The 14,839-nt window shown below is 45.9% G+C and overlaps 1 long non-coding RNA gene across 2 annotated transcripts in view; it reads left to right on the forward strand.

Moving 5' to 3' along the window:
- LOC137531895 (uncharacterized) overlaps positions 1-14,839 on the forward strand; it is a 58,986-nt gene that overhangs the window by 28,343 nt on the left and 15,804 nt on the right. The window contains exon 1 of one of the 2 annotated variants that reach the window (XR_011023800.1): positions 6,805-6,852. The exons of the other annotated variant lie outside the window; for it this stretch is intronic. This is a non-coding gene — a long non-coding RNA (uncharacterized lncRNA). Of the gene's footprint in view, positions 1-6,804; positions 6,853-14,839 lie in introns of those variants that run through there. 2 annotated transcript variants of the gene reach the window in all.

The following is a 14,839-nucleotide window of genomic DNA, read 5'->3' on the forward strand; positions in this document are numbered from 1 at the left end:
ACCATACCAGCTAGTGGACTCTAAGGCCTTCCGTAAATTTGTGGCCATTGTGACACCGCAGTGGAAGATACCAGGCCACAATTATTTCTCTAAAAAGGCGATACCCAAACTGTACCGTGAAGTTGAGAGGCAAGTGGTGTCATCTCTGGCACACAGTGTAGGGTCAAGGGTCCACCTGACCACGGATGCCTGGTCTGCCAAGCACGGTCAGGGCCGCTACATTACTTACACAGCCCATTGGGTCAACCTGGTGACCGATGGCAAGCAGGGAGTACGTGGCTGTGCAGCGGACCAACTTGTGACACCTCCACGGCTTGCAGGCAGGCCTCCTGCCACCTCCTCTCCTTCTCCTCCTACTCCTCCTGTTACATCCTCTTCACTATTGTCCTCCTCCTTGGCTGAGTGGTAGTTCAACTCTACTGGTGCTGCGATCTCCTCTCCAGCTACACAGCCCCATCTCCCCAGGGCCTATGCTTCATGCCAGGTATGGCTGCAATCTCATATTGGCTTTGAATTTGGAAAAGCTGACACATGTACCCTGCATGGCACATGTGCTGAATCTAGTCATTCAAAGATTTGTGTCAAAGTACCCAGGCTTAGAGGATGTCCTGAAGCAGGCCAGGAAGTTGCGTGGGCATTTCAGGTGGTTTTACACGGCCATGGCACGCTTTGCGGACATTCAGCGGGGAAACAACTTGCTGGTGAGACGCTTGATATGTGATAGCCCGACTCGCTGGAATTCAACCCTGGTCATGTTCTCTCGCCTGCTAGAACAGGAGAAAGCCGTCACCCAGTACATGTACAATTACAGTAAAAGGACACAATCTGGGGAGATGGGGATGTTCTGGCTCAACAACTGGACACTGATGCAAAATGCATGCAGGCTCATGCGGCCGTTTAAGTAGGTGACCAACTTGGTGGGTCACATTGAAGGCACCCTCAGCGACTTGATCCCGTACGCTTACTTCCTGGAGCATGCCGTGCTGTGGATCAAGCTGTGGAGGAGCGTGAACAGGAACAGTTATGGGAGGAACAGTTGTGGGAGCAATTTTCATCAGAACCAGATGTTTCCTCAACACCTGCGGCAGCACAGAGGGGGGAGGAAGAGGAGGAAGAGTCGTGTGGGGAAGAGGAGTCAGCATCAGATGATGAGGAAGGTCTTTCTTTGGAGGAGGAGGAGGCGGTGGCAGAAGAACAACCACAGCAGGCGTCGCAGGGGGCTTGTGCAGCTCGACGTTCCCGTGGTATTGTTCGTGGCTGTGAGAAGGAGGAGGACTTACCTGACATCACTGAGGAAGAGCAAGAGGAGATGGATAGTATGTCTGGATCCAACTTTGTGCAGATGGCGTCTTTCATGCTGTCCAGCCTGTTGAGGGACCCCCGTATAAAAAAATCAAGGGGAATGAGCTATACTAGGTGACCACGCTACTAGACCCTCGGTATAGGCACAAAGTGGCGGACATGTTACCAACTCACCTGAAGGCAGAAAGGATGCAGCACATGCAGAACAAGCTGGCAACTATGCTATACAATGCGTTTAAGGATGATGTCACAGCACAATGCAATAAAGGTACCACTGCCAGTAATCCTCCTCCCATATCCACGCAGGCAAGGACAGGACGCTCCAGCGATCTCATGGTGATGTCGGACATTCGGACATTCTTTAGTCCAACGCCTCGCTTTAGCCCTTCCGGATCCACCCTCCACCATCGCCTGGACTGGCAGGTAGCCGACTACCTGGCCTTAAGTGTGGATGTAGACACTGTGAGCAGCGATGAACCCTTGGACTACTGGGTGCGCAGGCTTGACCTGTGGCCAAAGCTGGCCCTATTTGCCATCCAACTTCTGTCTTGCCCTGCCTCCAGCGTCCTGCCAGAAAGTACCTTCAGCGCAGCTAGAGGCATTGTCACTAAGAAGAGAAGTTGCCCAAGTCACAAAAGTGTTCAGTACCTCACCTTTATCAAAATGAAAGAGGCATGGATCCCGGAGGGCTACTGCCCGCCCAAAGACTAAGTAAGTCCCCACACACAGCATCTCTGCCTGCACGACGAGTGACTGCCTGCCCCAAGACTAAGTCGCTGCAAAGCTGTTTGCAGTCACTGCATACCTTTCACTGCATCTTTGACTGCACATTGTATTATACCTGGCAGTCAGTGCATACCTTTCACTGGAATGGATGGCAGACTTGCCCTCCATAACAGTTTCACGTTAAAGGTAGTACAGTATATCATTGTCATTACAGCAGGGCCTCGAAAGCCCTCCTGTATTGTTATTTTTGGCCGCTACGTCGGGACGTGCATGCCATGCCTGCTGCTTTCCTTGGATGTGTGGTAGCCGTTCCTGCTCCTTTGCCCACAGCGTACCTGCTGCCTTCCTTGGATGTGTGGTGGTGGTAGCCATTTCTTAGGCTTCTACTGAGAAAGTACCATCTAAACGTTTACACAGTTGAATGAATGGCAGATTTGCCCTCCATAACACATTCTCGTTAAAGGATTTAAAGTTGATTCATCTCATATACAGCAGGGCCTCGAAAGTCCTCCTGTATTGTTATTTTTGGTCACTACCTCAGGACGTGCATGCCATGCCTGCTGCCTTCCTTGGAAGTGTGGTAGCCGTTCCTGCTCCTTTGCCCAAAGCGTGCCTGCTTCCTTCCTTGGATGTGTGGTGATGGTAGCCATTTCTTAGGCTCCCACTCCGGACCAGAATCAAGCCAGGATTCCCCGGCCATTACCCGTGGTCACCATGCTACAGAGAAAGTACCATAAAAAGTTTCACACAGTTGAATGAATGGCAGACTTCATATAACACATTCCCTCTATAACACATTCTTGGCAAATGCTTTCAATTTGGTTCGTCTTGCGCTGGGTCAAGGGTCCATCTGACTACAGATGCCTGGTCTGCAAAGCACAATCAGGGCAGGTACATTGCTTATACAGCAAATGGGTCCTTACTTGGATGTGCGGTGGTGGTAGCCAGTTCTCAGGCTCCCACTCCGGACCGGAATCGAACCCTGATTCCCTGGCCATTACCCGTGGTCACTCACAATGGCAGACTTGCCCTCCATAAAAGATTCTCGTTGCAGGTACTGAACAGCAAGCAGAACAAGTATTTAAAAAAATAGATGTAAGCTTTAACAATGGTAGAGAAAGAACCATCGAAAGTTTATAAGGCAGTCAGACATTACCTGACATCACTGAGTGAGGAAGAGCAATCTTGCCATGGTGCGCACCAGTCCAGCACGGCCGTCACTACACATGCCTGCAGGCCGCTTGACTGCCTTCTCCGCCACCACCAGGCGTATTCCTGAATTTTTAAGGACGCTGCTAGCAGCGGCCGCTATAATAATTTTTCTGGTGCGTGTACATGTCTGCCTAATTTTTCTGGCTGCACTGCAGCTGCAACAACAAAACAATAGGCATGTACATGTTTCAATTACCCTTCGTGATCATTACTGTTCTGTCATTGAGCTACCTCTGCCCGGCGACCAAATGGAAAGCCGCCATCACCTGCACTCTCCTCATGGTGCGCACCGGTCCAGCACAGCCGTCACTACACAAACAGCTTTTTGCGGTGTGTTACACAGTGAGTTTGGTGTGTCAGTGTGAAGCAGTACTCTAATTACACTCCCTGATTGATGTATACACATGCAAGATGTTTTAAAGCATTTTAGGCCTGCAATTTAGCGTTCAATGTGATTTCTGCCCTTAAAACGCTGCTTTGCGTCAAATCCAGATTTTCCCCCAGGACTTTTGGCGTGTATCCCACTCCGCCATGCCCCCCTCCAGTTGTTAGACCCCATGACATATCTTTTCCATCACTTTTGTGGCCAGCATAAAGGTTTCTAGTTTCCAAAGTTTGCCTCCCCATTGAAGTCTATTGCGGTTCGCAAAAGTTCGCGCAAATCGATTGTTTGGCGAAGGTTCGCAAACCCGGTTCGAGAACCTAAAATCGGAGGTTCGGGCCATCTCTAGTACACACATGATGGATTCAGCAAAGTGAGTGTTCGATTACCCCCAGCGCTGCTTGTGCAGCTACCACTGCGACCCACCACCACCGGTGTTCTTGTGTGTCCCCCGCCCCAGGGGCAGACTGCCCAGAGGTGAAGGTGGTACATTTCCACCCATGCCACCTCTCATTCAGTTATTTATTCTGGGTACACACGATGCGGTTTTTTCGTCCGATCGATTTCCAATTCGATTTTGTTATCTTTTCTTATCTATTTCCATTCACTTGCATGAGAAATCGATCAGCAAAAAAAACGATCGAAAGTAAAATCGGACAAGTCGGAAATTATCTATTGAACCATCTAACATAAAATTGTATGGTGTGTACCTAGCAGGGCCGGTCCAGTGACAGTTGTATTCAGGTTTGTTCTTGTATATGGGAATAGGAACCACTAGGCTGGCTGGCTGGCTGAAGGAGATAAAGAGCAATTAGAGTTTGGTAAAGCTGGTAAATATACACAGCATGGTGCACAGTAGACACTTGCCTAGAGGGTCCAAGTGGAAAAATCTGTCCATGTGGGTCTATGTGGGTCCATGTGGAAAAACCCAGCAATGGATCTCTCCTCTCAGCGCGCCCCCTCCTGCAATCAATAGGGACCGCGGGCGGGCGGCGGCAGACTGGACACATACCTCCTTAGCGCCGAAGGTCTCTGATCTCTAAAAACGTAATGTTACTTCCTGTCTACACAGGAAGTAGCATAAAGCACTTAATGATGGGAGACCTCCGGCGCTAAGGAGGTATGTGTCCAGTCTGCCGCCGCCTGCCCGCTGCCCCTATTGATTGCAGGAGGGGGCGTGCTGAGAGGAGAACCCGAGGTGAGGGAGGGGGGGGAATGTCCCCCCTCCCCACCGATCTGCGGACACGCTCTCCTCTTATGTTTCGACCCCTCCTGCCCCCCAAAAAGTCCCTGAGCGGACCCTTTTTTTTGCAGGGGAGCCCGGGGATTTCTAGTTACGCCCCTGGTTGACTTTCAACATAAATAAGCAAAAAATTACTTTCCTAGACCTGACAATTGAGAAATATGAAAAACCCCTGATCACAAGAACCTATCGGAAACCTACAGCAGGAAATACCCTGCTGCATGAAGCAAGCTTCCACCCCCGGTCCCTAGTCAAAGGGATACCTGTAGGACAAATGTTAAGAGCACGACACAACTGTACACGTGACGTAGACTTCAAGAGAGAACTAGATGTATCTGCTAAAAGATTTTTAGATAGTGGCTACGAGCTACGACTCCAAAATGGTTGAGGTAGCAAGAAACCGAGCAGAGAACACTGCACGTGTTGACTTATTGACAAATAAAAATTGAGGGAACAGTGACACACATGGATTGGTCAGAATTGTTGCAAGGTTTGGTTCATCATTGAGAGTGATTTTTATGGTTTTAAATTGACACATTGGTGTTTATACAGTGTTTTTCTACTTTTTGAATAAAGCATAATTTGGTGAAGTTGATGCAGAGTCTCTTTCCATTGTATCTGCTATACTTCTGTACCCCTATTTTCAGACTCATGCTCCCCCACACCTGTGGGGTATCACCTGTAAGCAATACCAGTGAGTTCCATGAATTTATTTGGTTTTTGTACAAAGTTTTTTACAGATGAATTTTTGTGTTTAACTTAAAATTACGATTTTGTGTTACCCGTCATTTTCGTACTCCCGCTAAGTTATACGATGTAATGCAAAATTACGACATGAAATTATGAATTTACTGATAATTACACATTACAATTTTGTGTTGTAATTATGAAAACGCTAAATTTTGGCTTAAAGGTGGCCACACACCATACAATTGAAAGATCTAATTTTACACCAGTTTGATAAATACAAATGGTTGTACCGAAAAATCAAAAGTTTTTTTTCATACATTTGATAAATCTGATCGAATTTCCCATTTTTATTAGATACAAGATCGGGAGTGTTTTTTTGTATTTTTCTGATCAATTTATATGAAAATGGAATGGTTTGGCAATTTTTTTCTGAGTTTTCAATCATTTTCATCACAATTGAGGATAAATTGAACAAAGATTTATTGTAATATTTCAGATTTTGAAATGTTACAATCAATAAAAAAACAAAAAAACAAAAACTGATTGCAATTCTTGAATTGAAAAGATATTTAAAGGGGATATTTAAAGAGGCTCTGCATCTGCACAGAAGACCTGGGTTCAAATCTCGGCCCTTCCTGTTTAGTAACCTATGCTGTGAGGAGACCTTGGGCAAGACTCCATACCACTGCTACTGCCTATAGAGCGCATCCTAGTGGCTGCAGCTTTGAGTCCCCCTGGAGAAAAGCGAAATATAAATGTTCTATTTCCTGTTTCCATATTTCTAACAGCCTTCCAATGTGGCAGAATGTAGGTTGTAAAACAGTCAAATCAAAAGTGATGAATATCCATCAGTTGATGTTTGATTGTTTTGTTAATTGGGAAAGGTCGTTCCATGAAAAATTGCAGGAGTTACAAAATGGGCATTCCAGGCACATGGCAAGAGAGAGAGGCTCCATAGTTTTGTACTGCAGAGGCCCACTGGGTAGAGAAAGGTAGTATTAGCTGAGATTTTAGATCATTTCTAATCTCATGCCTAGTACACACCATACAATTTTCTGTTAGATTTTAATCTTTTAGATTATTTTCTGTAGAGACTGGTCATTATCTCGGGTGCATCGTCTTCTGGTAATCTCCTGCTGAGTAGAACAATGCCTAATTGCTAGGTAGATAGATGGTTAGATAGATAATTTCCAACATGTTGGAAATTATCTATCTGGCAGGTAAATCTAACAGAAAATCTAACAGAATATTGTATGGCGTGTACCTAGCATCACATCAAGAGGGATGTTGTGGCAAGGTGGTAAATGATCAATATCAGACAAGTATCACTTCTTTACCCTGTGTGTTATTTGTATGGCTAGTATTAACTGAAATGGTCTATCCCCTAGGTTCTCAACGTGTGGTACGCGTACCCCAGGGGGTACTTCTGATGGTTCCAGGGGGTACTCGGGCTTGGTATACTTAACCAACAATAACAAATTTAGAGATTTAGAAAATTATAAATCTTATTTAAACAACACCAAGTTAACATTCTAGCTAGTTAAAAGCAATAGTAAATGCTTGGAAATTGTTTAGAACCAATTATCATGTACTACGATCAAATATATATTTGTCAAGGGGTACTTGTGATAATTTTTACTATGCTAGGGGGTACTTGGTGATTACTGGGTTTTAAAAGGGGTACATACCAATAAAATGTTGAGAAACACTGGTCTATCCTACGTGTGAGTCACTTCTTGTTGTTCCACTAGATGGCGCTTCAGGCTAACCTTTTCACTACCCTACATTTAGTTTGCACATGCTGTATTTTTCATTTTTCCATAGCTTTAAATATAGATCTGTCTTACAACCACTTCAGAGACTTTTAAACATTTATTCACTTTCATACTTTAGAACATCTTTTGAGATATGTTCCAAAATAAAAGAGAATACTAAATTGTTATTTAGAACCTTCAGCAGCTTAAGCCTCTAGCACAGGAGCAAGCACAAAGGAGTCCTTCTGTCCACAAGTAAATGGATTTGTATAATGCGGCTACAGGTATTATACATTAACCCATAGCGATCAGCAGTCATTCATGGGAACTATAAACTCTTAGCAGGCAAAACCTGGGTGCGGGTCCCTGTGCTTTGCACACCCTTGCTGTTTTGTGCAGTGCTTTATGGCATTATCCGCTTTTGCCTGGCTGCCATACAGTTCTGTAATCTGTACACAGCAGAGACAGGTTTAGTTTTTTTTTTCTCAAGCTGTTTTCTTCACTATAAACGAGACTATAGGCAACATTTATTAAAAGTGTTTATAGAATGTTACTATATTCACAGATCTTTTTAATGCTTGTGTTGTATCATTCATGCACTGCAGTGTTCATTCATGAAGTGAGCACACTGCATTTGATTCACAAAGCTTTCCTCTTGAACTATCCTGCCTTATTTATTTTTCAACCTCCGCTATAAGGAGAGCTAATTTATGAGACAAACATGCACAAAGCTGCGGTAATACAACATTACGGTTACAACCAATAGCAGGTTACCATGTGTTATGCTTTTAGCACGGCCCACAGTACTCAAGTAACGTGAGCGTTGCTATGGTAATGGTTTTATCATCGCACATTAACATAGCAACGCTCGTATAATTTGAGTATCATGGGTCATGCTAATAGCATAACCTGCGGTAACCTGCTGCTAGTAGTAACAGTAATATTGCCATGCACTATCTGCTCACAGCAATATTACCACAGCTTTGTACATCAACCCCCAATAAATTATGAGATAAAAATATAGGTAGACTTTGATCATGGGTTAAAGTGTACCCGAAATGGCCCCTAAAAAAATTATAAATACCTGGGGATTCCTTCAGCCTCCTTCAGGCCAATGGCTCTCTCACTGTCCTTCTGGGCCACCTCGAGCCTCCATAGTCCTGCCCGGTAAATCTGCTAGTTGGGGTGAGTCAGCACATGCGCAGACCACCTGCACGTGCCCCCCGTCACTGGGAGTGTTCTGTGCCTGCACAGTAGTAGTGCGCAGCCACTGATCGCTCCTGGCAACAGGAGCATGGTTGGGGGTGCTCACATAGCCAGGCTGCGCATGCGCTGAACACTCCGACTACGGCACTTGCCGGGCAGGATATCAGAGGATCAAGGAAGCCATTGGTCTGAAGGAATCCCCAGATTTTTGGGGCCATCTCAGGTTTTCTTTAAGACAGAGAAACAGAGATGAATCATGCGTTTAGTCTATAGAAAGGTTTTGTAACCAAACCTCTCTCTCTCTCTCTCTCTCTCTCTCTGTTTGAGACAATTTAATACATATCCTTTATATTAATGACTTACCCAGGCCTTCATTTGTTCATGAGCAATTTGATGATTTTTTTTTCAGAAAAGTTTTTCATTGATTGAAGTTTATCTTATTTTGTGCATATAACTATGTTAAGTGCCTCTTACATGATTTGCCCATCTAGGCTCATACTGGGCCATATTCAGTAACGTTCGGTGAAGGTGCCATGTGCAGAGAGTGCATGGCAATTTACTGTAGTGTACACTGACAGATAATGTGGGACTTAGATAACGCAAGCGTTGCTAGAGTACTTGCATGGCGTGCCTTACCCTAGCAATGTGAGTGTTACCCAGGTAAAAGGGGTTGCGCTAATTGCGCAATGCACGCTATGTAGTCTGTGAACGTAACAGTAAAATTGCAGTGTGTTCTCTGCGCTCAGCAACTTCACCAGAGTTTACTGAATATGGCCCTAGACTTGTCAACTGATAACTAAGCCCTATTATTTCCCATGGTGTATTTACATCCTTACTGCAGTGTAGCTTGTATTGTACTTACAAAAGCTGATGATGAAACTAGCAGTCAAAGCTCGATACAAATATGTTTTCATTTGGGATATTATGGTTTTTTTGTTAAAAAATATTTTTTTAAAAATAAATTTTTAGTACTGAAAGTAATAGCCAACAAAAATATCACAATTCACTATATATCCTCTTGAAAGGACTACTGTAGGGGGTAGAGGGAAAAAGAGTTGAACTTACCTTGGGCTTCTAATGGTCCCTCGCAGACTTCCTGTGCCGGGGTAGCCACTCACCGTTGCTTCGGTCCTCACCTACAGTTGACTCCCAGAATTTGCGACTTTAACGTCGGAAAACCACTGCGCCTGCATGGCCGCGTCCTCGCTCCCGCTGTCGTCACCGGGAGTGTACTGCACAAGCGCAGATAGTACTGGGCCTGCGCAGTTCACTCCCAGTGATGTCAGCGGGAGCGAAGATGCGGCCACGCAGACGCAGTGGTTTTCCGACTGTCACAAATTCCGGAGGCGGGGACCAGAGCATCGGTAAGTGGCTGCACGGGCACACGACGTGGGCAGGACCATTAGAAGCCCCAGGTAAGTTCAACTATTTTTCTCCCTACCCCCTTTAGTACTCCTTTAGTTATTATATATCCAGTCATAACTGGATATATAATAACAAATTTAAGATGATTTTTTTCAGAACTCGGCATCATGTAAAATCTGCCTGCACTTTTTTTGTTAGTTAAAGTTAGCACTGATCAGAGAATTTGCCTAATATGCAAATCCCTATTCATACAGAAGAGGAAGCGGCAAACCATAGATTACATGTAACGATTGGTGTCAGCAAAAACAGATTTTCTGAATATTGGTGATCTGCAGTATCACCAATAATACAGATACTATACCTGATTATGTGGTGATCTGCAGAATCACCAATACAGGACAACCAGATGTAAAGATAGGTGTTTGGTGCAACAGTAATACAGATAGAGATACCAACTCCCCAAGAGAAGCTGGTAGAGGGAGATATCTCTATAGAACACAGGGATCAGCACTCCAGCAAGCTGGAGATGCAGATGAACTAGTAATCAGTTGACCCGAGGAGCGGGTGGTGCACAGTAAGACAACATATACTGATCGGGTGATCAGTATATGTACAGGTGTATAGGTGGAGCGGGTGATTCAGACTGTACTGCAGCAGGTGATCACCTGAAGTACAGGAGATCAAGACTGTACTGCAACTCCTAATCACCTGAGGAGCAGGTAATTAAGACTGTACTGCAGCTACTGGTCACCTGAGGAGCAGGTAATTAAGACTGTACTGCAGCTACTGGTCACCTGAGGAGCAGGTGATTAAGCTGTACAGAGAATCCCTCACCAGAGACTAGGCTCACTGGTGAGGGCAGGAGAGTCAGACAAGCAGATTCGGCAACAAACGGACAGATACGGTACAAAGACAGAAGGCTTAAATCAGAGTAGTGTTCTGGCTGAGTCGGCAACAGGATCAGATAGGCAGAAGCACAGAATCAGTAGGCAGAAGAGTAGTCAAGGCTAGCAGAAGGTCATAACAAATAATACAATTCAATTAGTACTTTAGCTATCAACAGAATCTGACTAAGTGTGGATCCCCAGCTCCTGCTGGTTCTAGCACACTTTGGGATCTGACTAAGGTCTGAGTGCTAACACGTAGCATTCGCAACAGCAGACGAGGAGCCACTGACAGGCAGGTCCTATATATACTGAGAGCGCCCCACAGCGCCGCCCCAGTCACTCAACCAATCAGGAGCACTGCTGGAGTCAGCTGACCGGCCAATCAGCTGACTCCCCTTCTATTCGCATAAAGATCCTGTCGCCTGGCGCGCGCACGCGCGTAGCCCTCAGTCTATGTGCAACTGACGGACCAGGAAAAACTCCACCATGTAACTGCGCAGCGAAGGCCGCCAGCTGAGACGCAGAGACAGCCGCCATGCCGCTCACCGCTGCGGCGGCATCTCCGCTATCCATTACATTACAGCTGCCAATCAGTGGCATGTGGTCCAGATTAAGTCATGGAGAGAATCCGAAGACATTACAGCAACAGTAGTGTACTTGATACCTTTAATGGCTAACTGTACAAGATTACTTTGCAAGCTTTCGAAACTTTAAGTTTCTTCTTCAGGCATGATACTATGAACAATGCAGAGAAGTCTAAAAACTATTGAAAACTGCAGCTAAAAAAAAACTCAATCAAAAGACATTTTTTAAGTTGTAAAGGCAGTTATGCACTAATGTAGAGTAAAGTTAACTTTGCTTGTATAACATACTATGCTGGCTGACTTGGTTAACGTTAGTCAACCAGTAACGCACATTGCACAAGCAATGTACTGTATCTTAAAAAAGACATAGACTTTGCAGCCTTTTTAGCCCCCCTTTTCCCTATGCTGGCTCATATTACCAGAATGTACACTGTCCATTACATGGAGAGGACTTTGTAGAAAGGGGTTAGAACCCTGTACCTCTTCTTGCAAAGCCCCCAATTATGTCAAAGAAAAAGGAGATCATCCCCACTTTGATGCTGAAGAGGTGGGGGCAAGGGCATAGCAATAGCCATAGCAGCTGCTATGGGGCCCTGGAGCATAGGGGGCCCAGTGGGTTCTGTGTGAGAATAGGGTTAGGACACTGCATCTTTGACATACACTGCCGCAATGGACAATAGGGAGCCTACTGCCTGAACACTGGGAAAAGCATCTCTGAATCTCCTTTTGCCAGGTTCTCTAATACTGCTGCAATAGCAGAGTATAGGGAGCCCCAGCATAAAGCATCTTTTTCTGCATCTGACACCAGGCACCCTATTAAGCCCCATGCATACATCTTTGAGGGTCTCTGTTGCCCGGCAGGGACCGGTGCATGATCTGTTGGGTGACAGAGCACTGACGGCACTGTAACCTCCAGGCTAGTGACACATCTGTTGCTATGCTGGGGATGGAGGGAGAACAAGCGGCACATGACAGATTCCCGTGGACATGGGAGAAGAAAGAATCATGGAATTGGGCGGTGCTCAAGTGTCGAGGTTCGCTTAAGATCTGGCATTGCAGGTCTTTAGCAGGCGTTGTGCAGCCGATGTGCACATGCTGGTCTGACTCACAATTCTTGGATGAGGCAGTCTTTATCGCTCACAACCATTAAGTTCAATCCAGCATGTGTACGTAGCTTTAGTCCTTTGAACTGACCCATCTAACCACCTATCTTCCTGTAATCCCCAATGTTTGCAAGTCCTATTCTTCCCAATGTCTGAATGGACGGAGATTTTCTAAATATAAAGCCAGGTGAGGATTGCAGGATTACTTACAATCAGGACCTCTAGAGAACCTTAGTAAATCAAATTTTTAAGCTCTACCTGCATATGGAATGGGGGAGCAGTAACACAAAATAATCAAATAAAGAAACACCACATTTTGGAGATGGAAGTCAAGGAGTAGGAGGGTGGTACAAAACTGCCAATATTCCTTTTAGATTGATAAATGGCTTGTCTATTGAATGGAAGTGACATCTTCTGTCAACCAATTTTAAATAAATGAATGATTAACGGATGTTGAGCAATCTGGCACGTCGTGTAAATATCAATCAGTCTTGTGTATGCCAAGCTGTGAGAGTGAGCAAACAACCAATAATGGGACAGTAGCAGGATAACTGGTGCAATTAAGTGAGACAGAAAGCTTAGATGGGAGATCTGTTGGCATTCCTATCTAAACTATTATGGATTTAGAGACCAATAGAATGATCTATTGCCCAAAACATAGGCTAGGGATACCCTTATAAGTCTTAAAGGGAAACTTAAAAGAGTACTGTAGAGGGGTAGGGGGAAAAAAAGAGTTGAACTTACCTGGGGCTTCTAATGGTCCACCGCAGACATCCTGTGCCGCGCAGCCACTCACCGATACTCTGGTCCCCGCCTCTGGTTCACTTCCGGAATTTGCAACTTTAAAGTCGGAAAACCACTGTACCTGCACATCTGCGCCCTCGCTCTCGCTCACATCACCAGGAGTGCATTGCGCAGGCCAAGTACGGTTTTCAGTCTTTAAAGTTGAAAATTCCAGAAGTGAACCGGAGTCAGGGACTGGAGCATCGGTGAGTGGCTGCGCGGGCACAGGACATCTGCGGGGGACCATTAGAAGTACCGGGTAAGTTCAACTCTTTTTTTTCACCCTACCTCCATACAGTAGTCCTTTAAGTTAGAGTAAAAACGCTAGTTTTATTTACCTGGGGCTTCTACTGGCCCCCTGTAGTCGCCTTGTGCCCATGCCAGAATACTAGGATCCTACGGTCCCCCACCACTGCTCAGTTTCAATTTCGCCTGACACCGGCCAATGCGCCTGCGTGGCCCTGGCTGCGCGTGTCCTCCTCATTCCGTCGATATTTTCTTGTCCTGACAATGGGAGCACGAAAGAGGATACGTGCGGCCAGGGCTGCAAGGGCACTGTGGCCGGTGACAGGCCCAGCCGACGGGGAGTGAAGGAGCCTAGAGTACTGGCGCAGGCACAGGGTGGCTGAAGGGGACCTGCAGAAGCCCCAGGTAATTAAAACGTCGTTTTTACTCTGACTTAAGTTTCCCTTTAAAGTGTACCTGAGATGAACGGGTGCAAGCATTTATACTTTCCTTCGCTATTGGCCACCAAGGCTGAACCTCTAGTGTGTGTACAGTGCTTACCTGGGGCTTCCTTCAGCCCCCTGTCAGTGGTGGGCTTCCTCTTTGGAAGCCGCTGCCGCTGCCCCCCAATGTATAAATGTGACCCCCCCCAGTGTGTGCATTTATACATACATACCTGTCCTGTTGCAGCCTCCGCACGATGACCGTCCATCTTGCTGGGTAAGAACCACATACATGTGTACATACTAGCGGCGCATAGCATCTGATGTCAGACGCTATGCGCCACTACCGTGTATGAGTGTATGCGGAACCCAGCGAGATGGACAGAAACCGCGTGGAGGCTGACACCGGACAGGTATGTATGTATAAATGCACACGTGTGGTTCGGCACATTTATACATGGCGGGGGGGGGGTGTTCGTCATTTCATCGCTTGTTCCAAAATCGGCCAACATACCGCCACACGCCCGACCAACCAGCTTCGGCCCGACATTTTGCAGAATGCGCGATCAACCATGTGACCAATCACCATCCCGAAATTGGTCGCTTTGTCGATCGGGCATGCACTTGGCGGCACCGGTTTTCATCCAATTCAATTATAATAATTGTATAATAATTGTTGTGTTGGTGAGACAGTTGGATGGGCATTACAAGGCTGATTCCTGATCTATTTCAGCATGAAATTGATCGAGAATTGGCCTGCGGTGTATGGGCAGCCGACAGATCTCTCTCTAATCAGATTCAATCAGAGAGAGATTTGTCTCTTGGTCGAATCTACCCATCATCGCTAGATGTATGGGTACCTTTATACTACACAGGTGTTGGTAAGATTGTACAAAGATTGCACAGTCAGATTGATCAACCGCAGTCTCTACGT

This window comes from Hyperolius riggenbachi, chromosome 9 (assembly GCF_040937935.1).
Source record: "Hyperolius riggenbachi isolate aHypRig1 chromosome 9, aHypRig1.pri, whole genome shotgun sequence".
In the NCBI taxonomy this organism is placed as follows: Eukaryota; Metazoa; Chordata; class Amphibia; order Anura; family Hyperoliidae; genus Hyperolius; species Hyperolius riggenbachi.